Source organism: Dipodomys spectabilis, unplaced genomic scaffold (assembly GCF_019054845.1).
Source record: "Dipodomys spectabilis isolate Male_0828 unplaced genomic scaffold, ASM1905484v1 ptg000187l, whole genome shotgun sequence".
NCBI lineage: Eukaryota > Metazoa > Chordata > Mammalia > Rodentia > Heteromyidae > Dipodomys > Dipodomys spectabilis.
This window is the reverse complement of record NW_024870864.1, coordinates 1,060,145-1,079,802: the sequence shown is the minus strand read 5'-3', so window position 1 is coordinate 1,079,802 and position 19,658 is coordinate 1,060,145. Positions and strand designations below refer to the sequence as shown.

At 44.9% G+C, this 19,658-nt stretch overlaps 1 long non-coding RNA gene across 1 annotated transcript in view; it reads right to left on the bottom strand.

Moving 5' to 3' along the window:
• The window catches only part of LOC122121378, a 65,047-nt gene that overhangs the window by 30,862 nt on the left and 14,527 nt on the right, over nucleotides 1-19,658 (bottom strand). The window lies entirely within an intron of this gene.

Here is a 19,658-nt window from a genome sequence, read left to right as displayed (position 1 = left end):
TCCACTAGCTTGACACCTACCTGCTGTGTAACCTCAGACAAACTACTTAAGTTCCTTGTGCTAATCTATGAAAGAGAGGTCATGATACCACCTCTCTTATGGAAGATGTGAAGATGCAATGAGAGCATTTATATATTGAACCGGGTGTAGAGTCTGGCATGTACATGATTCTCAGAAAACATGAATGCCAATACCAAGTTATCTTCCAAACAGAGAACTTTGCCAGTTTTCCTTAGAATAGCAGAGTGTTGGCACCATTAGTCACCCAGCTATGTGTGTAAATAAGCATATGTCACAACCAATTGTTGTTCTAAGACTGGTCCCCTCCCTTAGTCCAACCTGTAATAAGAAAAGTAATATAGTTCAAGTAAAAGTTTTAAGTTAGCTAGATAAAATACAGACCTCACCCCCATTTCTGTATTTGGGCTTCATCTAGACGTTCCCAACATTCGCACTTCACAAATACCTTAGAACTGAATATGTGTATTTTCTTCTTTTAAATATTTTTAGAAAAAAAAACATTTTCAAGTCAAAGTAGAAGGCAAAGAGATGACCCCTTATGGAAAGATGAAAAGGAGGACAATACCCAACCTTGTAGTCAACTGCACGGTGGCCAAATGTATAAGAGAAAATTCCTAGAGGAGGCCTGGATTGACTAGACACTGTCACCTCCACGCAGCCCTCCTGGCTTGCATACAGGCTGTGACACTCACCTCTGAGCCTGTGCTCCAATCCTCCTACACCCACACCACAATACAGTTAGTTTTATTATGCTGTCATTAGGGAAATCCATAATGTGAATTTAATGATGCATATAAAAGGATTTGTTTACTAGTTACATCAAAGGACCCCCCTACATCAAAGGCTACATAAATTCTAAAGTCCCTTGATATTTACAATGGCTGACACAGGGAGGTAGACTTCTGAGCCACTGAGAACATTTGAGATCAGAGGCCTCAGGAAGGGAACTTTCCAGAACATTCCCTCTCTAGTCTGCTAGTAAAGACACGGGCCCATGGTTGGCTGAAGACAGAGCAGAAAGAAACATGGCTACAGAAAACTCCTACTCTTACAATCCTATGAGTTTAGCTTCTCATAGTATAAAACCCAACCCATAGGACAAGTCAATCCTATTTTTAAAACATCCTGGTGTTTTGCATGGTGGCAAATGCTTATAATCCCAGCTACTAAGGAGGCAGAGGCTGGAAGATAGCAAGTTCCAAGCCAGCCCAGGTGAAGTTAGCAAGATTCTATTTCAAAAACAAAATAAAAACAAAAGTGCTCCCATGGTTTCCCTTATTTGCAATAACTATATGTCTAAGTCAAGCACAAAAGGTCAGATAAGGTGATGTTAGGGAAATGAACCCTAAGATATATATTCAAATGTTTTTTTTTCTTTCATGCGATTGTTTCTAACACATTTATAAGATTATTTCTTTGTTGCTTTGTATGTCCCTCCCCCACGGTATAACCCCTGCTTTCACTGTATTTGATGTTAGTATAATTTGTGGAGGGGAAGGGAAAAAAACAAATCGTTTAAATAAGGATATATAGGCGGACCCATTGCAACAATGAGATGTACAAGACGTTATGTTGAAAAAAGAACTTTAGTGGAGGGGAAGGGAAAAAACAAATCGTTTAAATAGGGATACAGGTGGACCCATTGCAACAATGAGATGTACAAGTCGTTATGTCGAAAACGAACTTTACAACTTTGGTGGGGGGGGAGAGGGGGAAGGAGGATTAGGTGGGGGGGTAGGAGGGGGAGGATGGGAAGGAATGGGAAGGGGGAAAAAAAAGTGCTGAGGGGCTAGGCCCTGGGTTCAATCTAAAGTACAGGGAAAAAAAGAGGGGAAGTAGGCACAGTAGTTTATGTCTGTAATTCTTGCTACTTGGAAGGAAGATAAGAAGATCATAGAAGCTAGGTGCCTGTGGCTCATGCCTGTAATCCTAGCTACTCAGTAGGCTCAGATCTGAGGATCACAGTTCAAAGCCAGTCTGGGGGAAAGTGTGAGACTCTTATCTCCAATAAAACTACCAGAAAACTGGAAGTGGCACTATGCCTCAAGCAGTAGAGCACTTGCCTTGAGCTGAAGAGCACAAGGACAGCGCTCAAGCCCAGAGTTCAAGCCCCACGACCGACAAAAAAAGAAGAGGAAGAGGAAGAAGAGGAAGAGGAAGAGGAAGAAGAAGAAGAAGAAGAAGAAGAAGAAGAAGAAGAAGAAGAAGAAGAAGAAGAAGAAGAAGAAGAAGAAGAAGAAGAAGAAGAAGAAGAAGAAGAAGAAGAAGATTAAAGACAGCCTGGGCAAAAAGTGAGCAAGACTCTATCTCAACAAAAATGCCTGGCTACCCAGCAAGGTGGTTTGAATCTATAATCCCCACTACTTGGGAGGCATAAATGGGAGAATCATGAGTCAGCTTAGGCCTTGGACAAAAAGCAAGAGCTCCTATCTAAAAAAAAAAAAAAAAAAAGTAAAATCAAAAAGGAGTGGAAACATGGCTCAAGTGGTAGAGCACTTTACTAGTAAATGTGAGGCCCTGAGTTGAAATACACACACACACACACACATTTTTTTAACAATCCTGAGCATGGGGGACAACACGCTTCCACTTAGAGACATCAGATAATCAAACACATCAGAAGCTACGAGAATTCCTAATTACTACAAAAAGCACCTGCTTTTCTTCAGAGGCACACACACTGTGGGCTAAAGGTACAGATCTGTAGGACACAGCCATTTTATGAGCCCAGAGGGGTCACTACCAAGAGACTTACTACCAGGGGCCTTGCCTTCCTTGGAGCTGACTCAGACAACGACTCCTAGAGGAAAAGAAAAGGAAGCAGTTCTTCAGATGTGATTTACTGCTGTGTTTAGAGAATTGCTATGTCATACATGGGACTCCAACTACTAGATTTTCTTTTAATGCACCAGAAATAAAGATTAGGTGCATTTCTTGCATCTCACACATTCTTGAACAAGTGTGGAGGAACCAGCAGACACCCTCTTCTCCCCCCAAGGCCTTGCTATCCGCACTCTTCTGAGTACCGGGCACGTGTGGGTGGCGATGATTCTGTAGGCGCTGGCTTGACACTGGGAAACGGCCCCACCCACACAGGGTTGGTTTCAGTTTCCCCAGGCAGCGAACACCATTATGCAAATTATTCTCCTTGCCTGCCCCACCCCCACACCAGCTTCCCGGAGCACCCTTTATTCCCAAATTCTATGTTGGATTTATTTGAAAATGCCCAGATAAAATTTGAAAGTCACATTCTCCTTTCAGATGGGCAATCTCTTTATATCAAGGCAAGAATTAGTCAAAGTGTGAAAAGGGAATTGCCAGGGGCTACACCAACTTCTAACCTAAATGGAGCGTGGAAAGCGTGTGCCAGTGAGGAGGTGAGTAAATCACATGCTGGTGCACCCGGAGCAAGGCCCACAGGATGACAAGCAGTCTCAGGATCTTCAAGGCCCACAGGATGACAAGCAGTCTCAGGATCTTAAGTCCCTGGGGCTTAAGAAAACAAATGTCTAGTTCACATTCAAGGCACATTCTGGAAACTGGGTTGTGCAGTCTTTTTTCCTTTCCTTCTTCTATTTGTGTGTGTGTGTGTGTGTGTGTGTGTGTGTGTGTACAAACTCAGGGCCTGGGGGCAATGTTCTTTAGCAGACAAGGCTGCTCTACCACTTAAGCCACAGCTCTACTTCCAGCTTTTTCTTGCAGGTTAATTGGGGATAAGAGTCTCTTGGGTTTGTCTGCCCATGCTGGCTACCAACTGTGGTCTTCAGGTCTCAGCCTCTTGAGTAGCCTAGGATTATAGGCATGAGCTACCTGCGCTAGCTCCACTTGGACAAGAAATTCCCAGCCCTGAACCAGCCTTGTAAAATCTTGGAGCTTAGTCATAGAGGCCTGTGTTTCTTAAATAGATCATTTAGGGATTGTGTTATGTGAGTTTCAACCAGAATAATTCCATTAAGCTATAGTATTCCTATTTTATTTATAGAAAGCAGTAACTTCAGAGAGAGATTTTGCTTTTCTTTCTAAGCTATTGAGATTTCTATCAGCAGGTTTGCAGAAGAAGCTGGTTTCATCAAGGGAAAGTCAGAGAAGAAAACAAAGCAGATAGGGGAGACAGCAGCCCAGTGGAAGCAAGCTCCCTCTTCCTGAAGGCCACAGAAGGCCCCTGGGCCCCTGGAAACAGGCCCTGCAGGGGGCAGGGCTCCTCCCCTTGGGGTGAGGTGAACAGCTATCTAACCAGAGGCTAGACCAGTGGAGACTGGTCCTGAATGGATCAAAAGGGGACCCCCCCCCCAATACTGCAAGTTGACTTAACCAATTTCCAGGTACCCTTTTTGATCTCTTACCCTGAGGAGTCATACACACTCCTCCTTCTTGCCTAGAAAGCATGTAGACAGGACCTTATATGACACAGGCAATGCTCCCTGCCAGGCATCCTAGTTGGGGCTTACACCAACCCCCAGTTGGTATAAGCCAACGGCTATTGGCATCTTTTTTGGCACCTCACTGTCACTTTCAAATAAACTTCACCTCTGCTTCTACTTTTCCTGACTCACAAGTCTTTATTTGGTGGCGATAAGAAAGAACCCAAGACTCCTAGATGACATCACCTTTATTGAGAGCTCTGTCTTCTTCAGACATTTTTCCTTGGTCCTTGCTTAAAGTCAGTCTCATTGTCAAGATTCCTACAAAGCTTGAAGCTTCCAGGAAGGGACAGGAGATTCTGTAAATAACTCCAAATGCAGAGAATATCTAAATCATTTATTAAGAACCCTTCAAACAGTGGCAAACTCAAGTATAGGTGAGATGTGAGGTGTGTGTGTATGTGTGTGTGTGTGTGTGTGTGTGTGTGTGTGTGTGTATCCTGGGGCTTGAACTCAGAGCCTGGATGCTGTCTCTGAACTTTCATGCTGAAGGCTAATGCTCTAGCACATGGAGCCACAGCTTTATTTCTGGCTTTTGTGGTTAACTGGAGATAAGAATCTCAGGGCCTATTTCCTACCTGGACTAGCTTCCAGTCAGATCTCAGCCTCCTGAGTTGCTAGGATTATAGTTGTGAGCCACCAGTGCCTGGCACAGGCAGGCAATTTTTATAAAACAAAAAACCTACTACCTGAAGGTCACTCAGAAAGCTGAGCAGTAAGAAACAACTTCAATGAACTCTTTTTTTTTTTAATTTTTTTATTGTAAAGATACTACACAGAAGGTTACAGTTACATGAGTAAGGTAATGAGTACACATCCTATTGAGCATTGTTACCCCCCTCCATTGTTTTCCCCCTACTATCCCTTCCCTTCCTACCTTCCCCGAGGTTCTTTTTTTTTTAAATTGTGATTAAGTGATTACATAATTTCCCAAATTTCACAGTATTGTGGAATAATGATGCTCATTTAAAGTCACAAGCTCATTCTAACGTTCCTGGAGCAAACTGTCTGTCACGGTCTATAAGATATAATGGTGTACACATATACACCATATATGTGATCAGCAGCATGGGGATATTTAGAAATGGTTCGACCAAATGAGTGGAAGTTCTTTGTTTCTTAAGTCCTGTTAATTTTGTCGTAGCACCTAACATTTTGGATTTAGCATCCACTTATGAGAGAGACCATGTACCGTTTGTCTCTTTGCTCTTGGCTTACCTCGCTCAACATGATTTCTTCTAGCTCCATCCATGTCCCTGCAAATGCCATTATGTTGTCATTTCTAATGGCTACATAATATTCCATTGCGTATAGATACCACAATTTTTGGATCCATTCATCTGTGGTGGGGCGTCTGGGTTGTTTCCATATCCTAGCTATTGTGAACAGTGCTGCAATAAACATGGAGGTGCATGTGTCCATGTATTTCAATGAACTCTTGAGTCACTCAACATCTCATTGGCCAGCATTGTGTGGTAGCTCCAACCTTCACCAGGAGAACCACTCAAATGGAAGGGTCAGGCTCAGCCTTCCTCGCCCAGGATTCTGAGCAGATGTAGAGGTATGTTTTTGCCTCCATGCAAGGTCATGGGCATGAAGGAGATGAGGAAACCCACACAGATAAAGTGCACCTGGGTTTCCACTGATTGCTGCCAGTACTAGCCTGAACCATCATCACCCAGACTCAGAAATGAGAGAGAAGGGTGACGTCCATTTACAGATCAATGGAGGTCAGGTGACTCGCCAGTGGAAGGCTACAGCGGAAGAGGCTGTGTCATTAGGAGGCTAGTGTCCTTAGGAGACTAGAACTACAAATGCCTGCTCTTCCCAGGCTTTGAGCTCCCTTACCCTGCCTTCCACAGCCCTGTGCTTCCTGGTCTACGTGGACACCTGTGTAAGTTTGGTCCTGTGGGGTTATATCTCACTTCACACCTCCAAACCATGTCTGCAGCCCTCCCAGTAAAAATAGCAGATATCTGAGAAACAAACACAAAATCAGTAACTTTTCTTGATTCCAGACTCTACCATCGTGGTCTGTAGAGAAAACCCTTTGCTGTTCTTCCCTGGGTAGAGATCTGACACTTTGTCACCTTCCTCCCTGGAGGGACCTCTCCCTGCCCTTCCCTCCCTGTTTTGTTTTTTTTGGGGGGGGGGATTCCAAATGCTCTTGTGTAGCTCATGGGGCAGGGGTAATGGCCAGGGCATTGCTGCTCCCCTGTCTGAGCATTAATGGATCTTCCCATAAACTCATATGCAAAGTCATAAACTATGCCCACAGTTACAGTACTGTCAATTCTACTAGTTGCAAATGTCCCCTAGGGAGGTGTTCATGGAACACACTGGCACCTGCTCTCTGTAAGTGTTTGAGGTCCCACCTGTAGCTCATCCCAGACCTGTCCAGCACCCTGCCCTCAAGGTGAGCAAGAGCTTTGTCATGAGACATATTAACCCCCTGTGTAAGGATTGCCTGGGGCAGAGGTTGGAACCTCTGATCAGCTCAGGTATCACCAAGTAATTACTGTTGGCCCAACAGAAAACAGTCAAGCCCCATCCAGTGCATAGGACCTCATTGGCAGGAATTGGTGCAGGCCCACAGCAGTGCTAGGAAAAGATAAAGCAAGTGCAACCTGCCCAGGGGGCAGCACAGAGAGGTGCTTAGCACAGGCTCTTAAATGGAACTCAACAGAGCCCTGGCAGAGTATGCCTAGGAAGGCACATGTCTAAATGAGGCAATGAGAAATAAAATAACTATCTGTACTTTTGTCTTTCCTTTCTGTCAAAGAAATAACAATAATACTGAGAAGAGTACTAAAATACTAAATAATTTAGCACTAAAAAATGTAGTACTAAATGAGAACTAAATACTAAATAATGCATAAGTCATGGTCTTTTAGCTAGAGCCAATAGGATAAGTGAGTGTATGTGTGTGTGTGTGAGAGAGGGGAGGGGGGGAGAGGAGGACAGTGGGGGTTGGAAAAGGAGGAAAGGAGAAGGGAGGAAAGGAGGAGATTTAAATTCCTAACTTATAAAGTTGGACAGCTGATTAAGAGACAGGCAGGCAAAAAAAAAAACAAAAAAACAGTGATTTATTAAAGAATGGCTCACAAATTGTGGGGTTGCAGGTCCACAATCTGCAGGACAGGCTGATCCAGGGAAGAGTCAACAATGTAGCTCTGTGTACTGGCAGAATCCCTCTTCATCCTGGGAAAGCATGCTTTTCACTCAGTCCTTCTATTAGATGAGGCCCACTCACAGTACACAAGGTCATTAACTTGCTATATTCAAAGTCTATTGGTTGAAATGTTCATCTCATCTTTAAAGAACTCTCACAGAAACATCTAGAATTGGACCAGATGCTTGGCTGCTGTGGCCTAGCATTCAAGAACCACAGAAATTAAGAAAGGGAGCCAAAGGAAAGGATAGGGCACCTGGATGATGAGAACCAAGTTGTGCCTCTGCTCCAGTGACGAGCAGCCAGGAGCTGAGCACCACACGAGCTCCCAGATGCTCTCGAGACATGGGCAATTCTGGCAGAAAGGACACAAAGGTAACTGGTCCATAAACCTTAAGTGTGCCTTTAATAAGATTCTAAAATGAATGGCCAGAAATAATGCTTTGAAAGACTTTAGAAAAAGTCATCTCCTTGGTGTGAGTTCTCAAGACTGGTAAGTCAAGGCAGACTGGGAAGGACCTGTCTAGACTTCTGGCAAGGAAGTCCTAGAGGTCAAGATGGAGAACTAGGTCCAATGATGAGTTCAATGACTCAAGGTTGGCTGATAAATCCAAAAATTCTAACTGGTGCTACTAGAGAACCATCGCTCTTCAGTCATGCCCAGACTACCACCTGCCATCCTGTCCAGTCTGCTATTTGTTCCTTGGCTTGGTAACAGCATAATAAAGGTATGCTTGTCAGATCTACTGGTGATCCAAGTCTTACAGCAAACATACAGGACACCAGAAGAACATGGTAAAATAGGACAATGGCTAGAATACTCCAAAATTGAGTTTAATAAAGATATACGTAGGTGCTTTGGGTGCAAAAGAACCCCTTAATTGTGTAAGTTTAAAGTATAGGAGATGTGTTTTGTGTCCTTGAACTAAAAAAGAAAAAACCTCACATAAGATTTCATGAGCTCTAATCCTTGATACTCAGGAGGCTATCGATCTGTGGACCATGGTTCAAAGTCAGCCCAGGCAGACAAATCCAAGAGACCCTTATCTCCAGTTAACCAGAAAAAAAGCCAGAAGTAGAGAGGTACAGCTGAAATGGTAGAGTGTTAGTCTTGAGTGGAAAAAGGTCAATGGAGCACACAAGGCTTTAAAAAAATCTCCTTAACAGAAATGTACTGTGGCTACCAGCAAAGCAAAGGGCTGCAGGTATGGAAATGAGGCCCTGTAAAGTGGGAAGTAGTGACCCTTTTTCTGACCTAGCTTCTCAGCTGTCACCTGATGCCTTTTATTACTTTCTAAGATTTGCAATTTTATGATAAGAATACAGATGATTGCAATAAGGCAACCAGGAAGTGTAGCCAAAAATTCTGGGCCTGGAAATATCTTGGTAGGACCTGAATGGAGGCAAATGGGTTAACCATCTGTACCAAGGGGTAAAACGCAGCCCAGAGATACACATATTGGTTCAATGATATTCAGAATTTTTTAGCTATCAGAAGATAGTTAAAGGCTTGGTCCTGAGACTGGGGCACCATTGGGAGGTAATAGGGCCTTAAGGAGGTGGGGCCTAGTTAGAGGAAGTGAGGTCATCAAGGTCATGTCCTGGGAGGAAATAGTAGACCTCTGTGCCTTCCTGTGTCCCTTTGCTTCCGGCTACCAGAAGGTGAGCGCCTTGCGTTGCCATGTATTTCGCTATGATGTATGGTGCCACCACAGGCACAAAGAAACAGGCAAAGTGACCACAATTTAGCCCTTCTAAGACTGGGAGCCAAAATAAACTTTTTCTCAAAGAAAGAAAAGTTCTGTGGGGGTAGGAAGGAAGAAAGGAAGGAAGGAAGGAAGAAAGGAAGGAAGGAAGGAAGGAAGGAAGGAAGGAAGGAAGGAAGGAAGGAAGGAAGGAAGGATATGGCCTGAACAAGGGAAGGGGTGACATTGTATAAAGAACGTAACAGACATTTTCTGTACATTCACTCTGAGCCTAACTCAGAGAGATTGCCCTATGTACCCTCCAATGAGGGCCAGAAGACACACGGGAGGCAGTGCCTACAAGTACCCAGAGATCCCCCCCTCCTGCCCCACCCCCACCCCGCCATTCCAGGTGATCCAGCCAACATGGGAAGTTTGTCTTCACAATATTTAGTAATGTCCTAAATAAGAAAGCCTAGACTTCCACATCAGCAGCATGACAGTACATTCATACATACACACTGCATCACATGCACACACAGGGCACAGAGCTAGCAAATGGTAGCTGAGAAAAGCAACTGAACCCCATAACTGCTGGGAAGAAATGTGACAAGTCTTCTGTGGTGAAAGAAAGTGCCCAAGCTGGGCGCTGGTGGTTCATACCTGTAATCCTAGCTACTCAGGAGGCTGAGATCTAAGGATCACGGTTCAAAGCCAGCCCGGGCAGGTAAGTCCGTGACACTCTTATCTTCAATAAACCACCAGAAAACTGGAAGTGGTGCTGTGGCTCAAGTGGTAGAGCATTTGCCTTGAGCTGAAGAGCTGAGGGACAGCGCCCAGGCCAGGAGTTCAAGCCCCAGGACTGACAAAAAATAAAGAAAAAAGAAAAACAAAAAGAAAGAACCCACCAACATAGAAAGGACTCTGGTCAATACTTCAGAGGCACAAGCATGTTGTATATGCAATGAAGAAAGAATATTTCGAATGGATCTGGCTCTTTCAAACTAGGGAATTCCCTTGCTGTTTGGAGCCAGCCAAAACCACTGCTCACTGAGCTGCCTGTGGAATCGCGTACATTTTCACGCTGAACATATTAATAAAGGACTAACTCGATAATTCAAACAAACTGTGGTTCGGAAGTCAGTTGGCTGTTTCATGTTTGATTTCCAAGCTCTTCTTTTGCTAACAGCCTTTTATTTTTATTTACCTATCATTTATTTTAGTGCCAGTATTGGGGCTTGAACTCCGGGCCTGGGTGCTTTTCTCTAGCTTAACTCAAGGCTGGCATTCTACCACTTGAGCCACACCTCCACTTCTGGCTTTTTGGTAGTTAGAGGTCAGAGTATTACAGGCTTTTTTTGTGCAGGCTGGCTTCAAACTGCAATCCTCAGATCTCAACCTCCTGATTAACCAGAATTACCAATTTGAACCACTGGTGCCTGCCTCCAAATTTATGATGTCCAGTGGCTAGTATGTCTGCCTAAGTGCTGAAAATCTTCCACTACTTCATCGTACTCACCTGCCTTAACTAAAGAGAGAGTAGTTTCAAGCACAAAATGTGTGCCCTGAGCACCCCAGAACGTGTCTATGTGTTAGCATGAACACAGAAATGTGTGCCTGGGGGGAGGCAGGGAGTAGAGGCTTGGTGGAATTTCTTTGAGAGATGGACAGAAGGAACCTAATTTGTTCCTAACGCAAAGCCTTGTAGAAAAAGGGATGTTTCTGGAATGTTCTTTGTCTCATGCATGAATATGAAGCAGCAAAACCTACAACTTCTAAACCATGGATGTCTCTGACTTATCTTCTTATTTCTTTTTGAACAACTTCAGTGTACAATTTTGTAAAATTCTAGGCAGTGCATTTCACTGACTCCAAACAGAAAGTAATTTCCTTGTCCTGAAAGAGCCAGATTCAACTGGAATGTTCTTAATCCGTTGTATATTATTATTACTTAATTTGCTTTGGATTGTAGCTACTGACCAGCAATAGTAAGCAATAGTAAGGCCATCAGAACTAAGGTCACCCACAGAGTCTCCATGCGTCCATCCCAGTATGACAGCTGGTCTTACTAAAGAGGTGGCAGGTTGTCACCTGCCATGCAGGTGTCTCCATTTGTTATTGGTGGCTGCTCAGCCAATACACACTTGGGGGACTTTGGGGGAGTCCCTTAGAGGTGCTTTTGCTGCTTCTGTCATATTTCCACTGTAAGACTCTGAATGCTTGGGTGAGAATAACTGCTTGTTTCCCTCCCCACCCCCCCACCCCCACTCCCTCTTGTGACCCATCTGCTCAGATGGGGTCCCAGGTGCTGCCATCTGTTCTGAGCTCTCAAAATGCCAGCAAGACATGAGTGGTCAGGAATGTCACAAATCAGCCTTTTGGGGACTGTGATTTGCATGCTGTTTTCCTGCCTCCCATGGTCTGGACCATTTCTGTGCTAAGAACAGCCTCTGGGAGGACTTGGCCTCCACTGTAGCTTTCCTCAGGTTATCATTCCAAAACTGGGCATGCATCATCCCACTCCCTGTCCCAAATCCTAGATGCACCTGAGCCCTTGGCCACTAGGTGAGAGTCTCCACCTGAGTACCTGGACTCTGTGAAGATGTCTCAGCCTCCTCCTCAGCCCAGCCGTCCTGAACCCAGAGCCCAGATGTGCCTACCCCAGGCCGCTGTGCTCCACATCTGACTTGCCATGCCTGCCATCCAGAGTTCTTTGCCCATTTAAAAAATGTCAACCTAAATGTCACTCAGCTTTCATAGTAATTTAGTCCTTTTGATCTTCTACATTTGTATCTTTTGTCCTAAGTCACAGCCTTTGAGACTTGAATCCCATGAAATTCTCCAAGTGGGGAAAAATGGGGTAGGTTCCATGTCATCTACATTTAGCATATGCTGCCTCTTTCCTGCATTTTGGATATGTTCAAAGCCATATGCTTGGATATGTATAAGACATGACTAAAGGCTCTAAGAAATCCCAGGGTTTGTTGTGTTGTGTTTTGGTTTGGTTTTCGTCGGTCATGGAGCTTGAACTCTGGGTCTGGTGCTGTCCTTCAGATCTTCAGCTCAAGGCTAGCACTCTACCACTTGAGCCACAGCCCCACTTCTGGCCTTTTCTGTTTATGTGGGGCTGGGGAATTGAACCCAGGGCCTCATGCATGCAAGGCAAGCACTCTACCACTAAGCCACCTTCCCAGCCCCCAAGAAATCCCAATTTAAAAAAGTAAAGATGCTTCACTCTACCTAGATTTTCCAGTTTAGTATTTAATTAGATCCTGTTGGAACAGAGAACTTGCTGGGAATCGCATGTGGATCCTTGCATCTAGTACTATCTTCACAGCCCCACAGGTGGCCTGAACCCAAACCCTGCAGAAAGGAAGTCGCCTATCAGCCTCGGCAACTGCAGGTGGGGTATGGACTGTTCCATGTCATGGGCTTTCCTGTTGGCTGAGCTCTGATGTAGTTCTGGCCTCACCATGACTGGAACCTGAGACACTGTGGCTTGGAAGAGTTTGGGTGGAATAGGTTCCTCCCAGCACCCCTGAAGCTTTCTTTATAACTGCACAGGGTAGGTTTCCCCCTAGGTGGGTACTCATTGTGTTGTCTTGGGCCTTGTGTCCATGGAGTAACAGAATCCATGGGTGGCAGAAACCCACTTTGCCTAGTGCTCGTTCTGACCCTGAAGACTGAGTCCCCTGTATGAGAGGACCCTGGAGTGAAGAGTCCTGATCTGGAAACTCGGTACCTTGAGCCCAAGGGAGGCCTGAAAATGATGGATAAGGGAGAAAAAGTGTAACATCTCTCTCCCGTGGCACATCTTAGAGGACAGAAGATCCTCCACAGCCAGCCCTCCAGTTGTGGGAGGAACTAAACAGGGTGCTGCATAGTTCAGGGCTGGGCTGTGATTCCCTGAGCCTCCTGCTGGCAATGTCTGAGTCTGAGTCTCCCTCTCTCTCCTCCCCACTTCTTCTCCCCCCCCCCCCCCCCCCCCGTCTCTATGTCTCTGTCTTTGTGTCTCTCTCAGTGTCTGTGTCTGTCTGTCTGTCTCTCTCTCTCTCTCTCTCTCTCTTTCATGCAAGTCCCCAGGCTGGAGGCCCTATTCCTGGCCCTTTAATTTCTCTGCACTGATGTTAAACCACATTCCATAAATCCATGGCGCAGTGGTGGGAAGTCCCAGACACAGCGGCCAACTGTACTTCCCCTCATCCTCCCATCCTCCCACTGGGTCCAGCTCTGTCTTAGGGCAGAGGTTTCCTGGAACAGGAAACCTGGAAGTTCTAGAAGCATCATCTTGGGCTCAACAAGAAAGGGCCTGGGACCCACCTGTGCTTCCTGTCCAGGCTGGGCTGTGAAAGGCATGTATCCAGCACAAAATGAATGTGCATGGCCCCTTGTTTCAAAAACCAAGCACTTCCTTGATGACAAGAGGGCAGTAAGCCAAGCAATGACAACACTGGCCCCTGCTGGCTTGTCCTCCACAGACTCGAGGAAGTGAGGAAGATTTAACCATCTATCTCTAAGCTCCTCAAGGCAGCAAGATAGAGGTAGAACATTCTGGAAAGACTTATTTTAGAAATGGCTCCCAGCATAGCCCTCAAGACCCCACCCAGATTCCCAGACTTGATGTCCCTTATCATACCTGCTGGCTTCTTAGCCATTGAGTTGGACTCACCCTCCATCCTCTGCCAAAGTGGGATTCCTTTTTTTTTTTTTTTGGGTCCGGTCATGGGGCCTGAACTCTGGGCCTGGGCGCTGTCCCTCAGCTCTTCAGCTCAAGGCTAGCGCTCTACCACTTGAGCCACAGCACCACTTCTAGCTTTTTTTCTTTTTGCTTATGTGGTGCTGAGGAATTGAACCCAGGGCCTCGTGCATGCAAGGCAAGCGCTCTACCACTGAGCCACCTTCCCAGCCCAGGATTCCTTTTTATATGTGAATCTGTTCCTACTTGAATTTATTTTTGGCCCTAAACATATCAAACCTGTTTTCTACTTGGTTGTCTGGCCTCCTTTCAGACCTGAGCTCAAGTTCTCTCAGTGTCTCAGTACTTATATCCAAATATCCCAGCAACCACAAGTCCTGAGGCCTTGTCTAGCCTGGCCAGCATCCGGCACTGGACACCCATCTCATGACCACCTGCCTGGTGTCTCCACCATTGTTCTCCCTATCTCACCTCTGAAAATGCTCTGCTCTGGCTGCAGCACGCCTCCCTCATGTCCCCTGTCCATTTGCCCCCAGCCTTCCGCCCTGGTTCCTTCCTATTTCTGTCTCCAGCTTTTTAACATCTGGAGCCACATTCCTTATCTCTGCAGCCTGAAGGCAAAGGCAAGAGGGAAGGGCTGATACTCCTGTCTCAAGTCAACTCAGCTGAAAAATACATCACCTATTTCCTCAACACAAAAGAATTGACATACTTAAAGCATCATAACTTTCTGAAGAAAAGTAGGCTACTTAATGAGCAGTCTGGGGAAAAATAGCTGCCAGTTTAGGGAAAAAATAGACCTTGTTACTTTACATCGTACACAAAAATAAATTCAAAATGGGTTTTTAAACTTCAAGAATGAGGTTATGAGACTGGGAGCCAATGGCTCACGCCTGTAATCCTAGCTACTCAGGAGGCTGAGATCTGAGGATTGCAGTTCAAAGCCAGCCTGTGTAAGAAAGTCTGTGAGACTCTTATCTTCAATAAACCACTAGGAAACTGGAAGTGGTGCTGTAGCTCAAGTGGAGAGCACTAGCCTTGAGCTGAGGAGCTGAGGGACAGGGCCTAGGCCCAGAGTTCAAGCCCATGACCAACCGCCCCCCCCCCCCCAAAAAAAAACTTAAAAAAAATAAGATTATAAAGCTATTAGAAGAAATATGTGAAAAAAAGTTAAGGGAGAAGTGGGAATCAACTTTCTAAGCAAGATAAAACCTAGACATTCCAGAAGCTGTTGGCTCAAACAGCTGCTAGAAGGCTGAGACCTGAGGATCATGGTCTAAAGCCAATGGGGGCAGGAAAATCATGAGAAACATTTTCTCCAATTAAGCAATAAGCCAGAAATAGAACTGTGGCTCAAGTGGTAGAATGCTAGCCTTGCAAGAAAAAGCTCAATGACAGTATTCAGGTCCTGAGTTCAAGCCCCAGTACCAAAAAGAAAAAAAAAATTTTCATAAAATAATAGCTAAAAATTAAATAATTCAGGATAGAGCACTTGTCTATCATGTGTAAGGCCCTAAGATAGATCCCTTGCACTGCTAGGATGAAGAAATAAATATTTCTACAAAAATGTGGTGAACAAAATTATAAAGATAAGTATATACACAAAAGGTCCAAAATTCATAGTATTTTGTTTTGTTTTGTCAGTCATGAGGCCTGAACAAGTTCAGGCTCTGGGCGCTCTCCCTCAGCTCTTCAGATCAAGGCTAGCACTCTACCACTTGAGCCACAGCGCCACTTTCAGCCTTTTCTGCTTATGTGGTGCTAAGGAATCTAACCCAGGGCCTCATGCATGCAAAGCAAGCACTCTACCCAGCCCAAATTCATGATCTTAATGGAGTTTTTACAAAACAACATCAAGATGGAAGAAAGAGGTAAACGGAAAAGAAGGAAGAAGAGGGGCGTGGGTAAAAAATTCACAAAAGGACAATGAATAGGCCATAGATGTTTTTGTTTTTGTTTTTTGTCAGTCATGGGACTTGAACTCTGGACCTGGGCGTTGTCCCTCAGCTCTTCAGCTCAAGGCTAGCACCCTACCATTTGAGCCACAGCACCACTTCCGGTTTTCTGGTGGTTTATTGGAGATAAGAGTCTCATGGACTTTCTTGCCCGGGCTGGCTTTGAACCATGATCCTCAGATATCAGCCTCCTGAGTAGCTATGATTACAGGCATGAGCCACTGGTGTCCAGCTACAGATTTTTTTTTTAATCAACTCTTTCTAGAACCATCTGCTAGTTAATACACCCTATTTCTAGGGTGTGATTCAAGTGGTCTGCTTAGGAAGTATAAGGCCTTGAGTTCGAACCCAGTACCATCACAAATAAATACATTAATAAATATTAATAAATAATAAAGATTAATTTCTCTGCTAAGTTAGCTTAGGAAACAGTTAATTCCTATGGGCTGAGGCGTGATGGCATGTGTCTGAAATCTCAAATACTGAGAAAGCAAATGTAAAAGGCAAGTATAGAAGGCTCAAGGCCATGCAAGGCAAAAGTGTGAGTCCCTGTCTGACAAATAAACTAAAGCACAAAGTGGTGGGGTTGTGGCTCAGTAGAAGAATGCTCAAAAGTGCAGTACGTTCAAACCCCAATATCACACCCTGAAACTAATAATAAGTAAAATAACTATCCCTACAGGCTAGAGTTTAATCTTTCACATATTGTTGTCAATGCTTAGCTGCAATTGTACTAGATTTATGCCATAAAACTCCACACCAGGCAGTACAAATTTTAAATATAACCCTAAATGTAGAGCCCTTTTGTGCTGAGGCCTGTCATGCATGACAAACAAGTCTGGTGACTACAGAAAAAAAAAAAAAAGCCAGGAGGCCCAAAGTTCTCCATCAACTGAACTGTTATAAATTCTCCTGGGGATCAAGGGTGTGGGAGGCTGCTTGTGTAGCTACTCAGTGTGCAAGAAAGACTGAGAGGCGGGGATAGGCCTGGCTGGACACAGCCTTTAGTTCTAGTGGCAGGAATATATGCATTGCCTTCCTGTTTTGTCTCCTAAATCCCAACTCTGGTGTCATGACACACCTGGCACCTTGCCCAGTGTCAGCAATACCTTCTCTCTGTTCTGGGGCAGTTGATTCTCAAGGCCACTTCAGTCCTCAGGGACATCTTTCAATCTTTCATCTGGTACACACACACATACACACAGCTTTTCAAACTTTCATCTAGTATACACACAATACATATATAGATACACACATATATACATATGTATATATATATATATACACATATATATGTATATAGGTGCTATTATTTTAAAATAACAAGCCATTTTTACATAGTTGCAGACTTTCATGTCATTTTCCTTTGCTTTAACTCATGCCCTCAACTTTATAACAGAAGAAATAAACATTTGATCTGAGTGCCCTTGGATCACATCTGTAATCCTGAGTATCACAGTGCAAAGCCAGCTTGGGCAGAAAAGTCTGTAAGACTCTAACCTCCAAGTACCATCAAAAAGCTAGAAATAGAGCTGTGGCTTAAGTGGTAGAGCACCATCCTTGAGCAAAAAAGCTAAGGGACGATATCTAGGCAGTGAGTTCAAGCTTCAGTTCTCTCTCTTCCTCTTTCTCTTTCTCTCTCTCTCTCTCTTACACACACACACACACACACACACACACACACAAAGAATTACACAATTAAAAGCTGGTACTTGTGGCAAATGGGGGTGATCTGGGAGGCCCATGTGGGTACATTCCCTGCCCAGCCACAAGGGTATACCCCAGCCATCTGGTTGAATTTCTGAAGTGGGTGCCCAGGACTCCTGGCCTCTGGGCACCCCGTGCCCAGCACAGCAGCTTTGCCCACGGCACCAGGTCTCCTCCAGCTGAGTCTGCACCCGTCACCTCCTGACTTTGAAGTCAAGGTTTCACTCTCTTCACACTCATTGCTGAACGTTACCTGCTACTAAAATAACTTTCCATGAAATACTCTGAAAGAAGCTCCTTGCCTGTAAATGCCACACTGTTATAAGAAATTGTCCATATTTGTGTGCGGTTAGGTCTTGTGTAACCGACTCCACACGGTTTTCAAGGTGATAACAGATCGTTTGGGTCATTTCCCAAACCTGACATTTTTTCATTATGCTGTGGCATCTTCTCAGTTCACTAAACTATTTTCTTCTTCCAGTTCTCACGAAGTGATGGCTCTGGTTTCCTGAACTGTTTGTGGAGCCTACATTTCTGAGGGGCTGTCACTCTTGCTCCATAACTGGCAAACATGGCCAAAAGCCCCTACACAAGCTGTGGCTTTGTGCCCCCGGGGAACCAGGCTCTGTGCTCTGTAGCTGTTCATGTCAGGGGCTGCTTGAGACTGGCAGAAAAAGAGAAAGATGCCACAGAGTGACCAAAATGAGGCTGAAGGTTCTCCATTGTCTGGCAAGACTCTCAGGGCCAGGTTGGTGCGACTCCCCGGAGGCTGGAGATTGCATCACATGCAAGGATAAAACATGAGTCCTTCTTCCTCTTTTTCTTTTCTTTCTTTCTTCCATCCTTTCTCTCTCTCTCCTTCCTTCATTTCCTTCCTTCCTTTCTTCTCTTCTCTTCCCTTCCTTCCTTCCTTTCTTCCCTTCCTTCCTCTCTTTTTTCTTTCCCTCTCTTTTTTTTCTTTCTTTCTCTTTCTCTCTCTCTCTCTTTCTTTCTTTCTTTCTTTCTTTGTGTGACAGTCCTGAGGTTTGAACTCAGGGCCAGGGTGCTGTCCCTGAGCTTTTTCACTCAAGGTTATCACACTCGAGCCCTAGCTCTACTTCTGGCCTTTTGTAATTAATTGAAGTTTCACAGACTTTCCTGCTGCCTCAGCTGGCTTTGAATCCCAATCATCAGATCTTAGCCTCCAGAGTAGCTGGGATTACAGGTATGAGCCACCAATGCCTGCCTGCCTCTTTCCTTTTCTTTTCTTTAAATATTTTCTTTTCTCTCTCTTTCTCTCTCTCTCTCTTTCTTGCTTTCTTTCTTTCTTTCTTCTATTCTCTTCCCTTCTCATTTTCTCTTCTCTTCCCTTCTCATAGCAAACATAAAGATCAAATTCAATTTTGGAAGCTCTTATTTTTCCACAGCTCCAGAAAAGTGAAGGTGAGAGTATCAGATTTGCATAAAGATAAAAATGCCCTTGCCTCCTCCAGAGGCGGACAGCACGTTTGTTACCAGCAACAGTCCCGCGTAGCCTTTCCACAAAGAGCTGGCTGCTGCCTTGAGGGCTCCTTGCCCGATTCCGGTAAGGGGCTCCCAATGCTCACTGCCACAATCAAGCGCCACAAGCGAAGTGGTCTTAATAGCAGATCCCTGTGGGCTGAGCTCCTAGGGGTCAGCAAGTCCATGTTCCCTCCACAAGGAAGGGTCTGTTCCAGGTCTTTCTCAGAGCTTTTCATAGTTCCTTAGTTGTGCTGTGCAACTTAATCCTCACAATGCGCTCTCCTTGCAAGTCTGTCAGTCTGCCCATCAGGTTCCCCTTCTTCTGAGGACACCAGTCAAGGTAGATTAGGGGCCCAGGCTTCCTCAGTCTACCTCATCCTAACTACTTGTAGGCAATGACACTCTTGCCAAATAAGGTCACATTGAGAGCGCACTGCTGGGAACGGATGAATTTGGGGAGACACAAGGCAACAGAGCACACACAGGTCCTGAATAATGACTCACCCTGTCTGGACACCC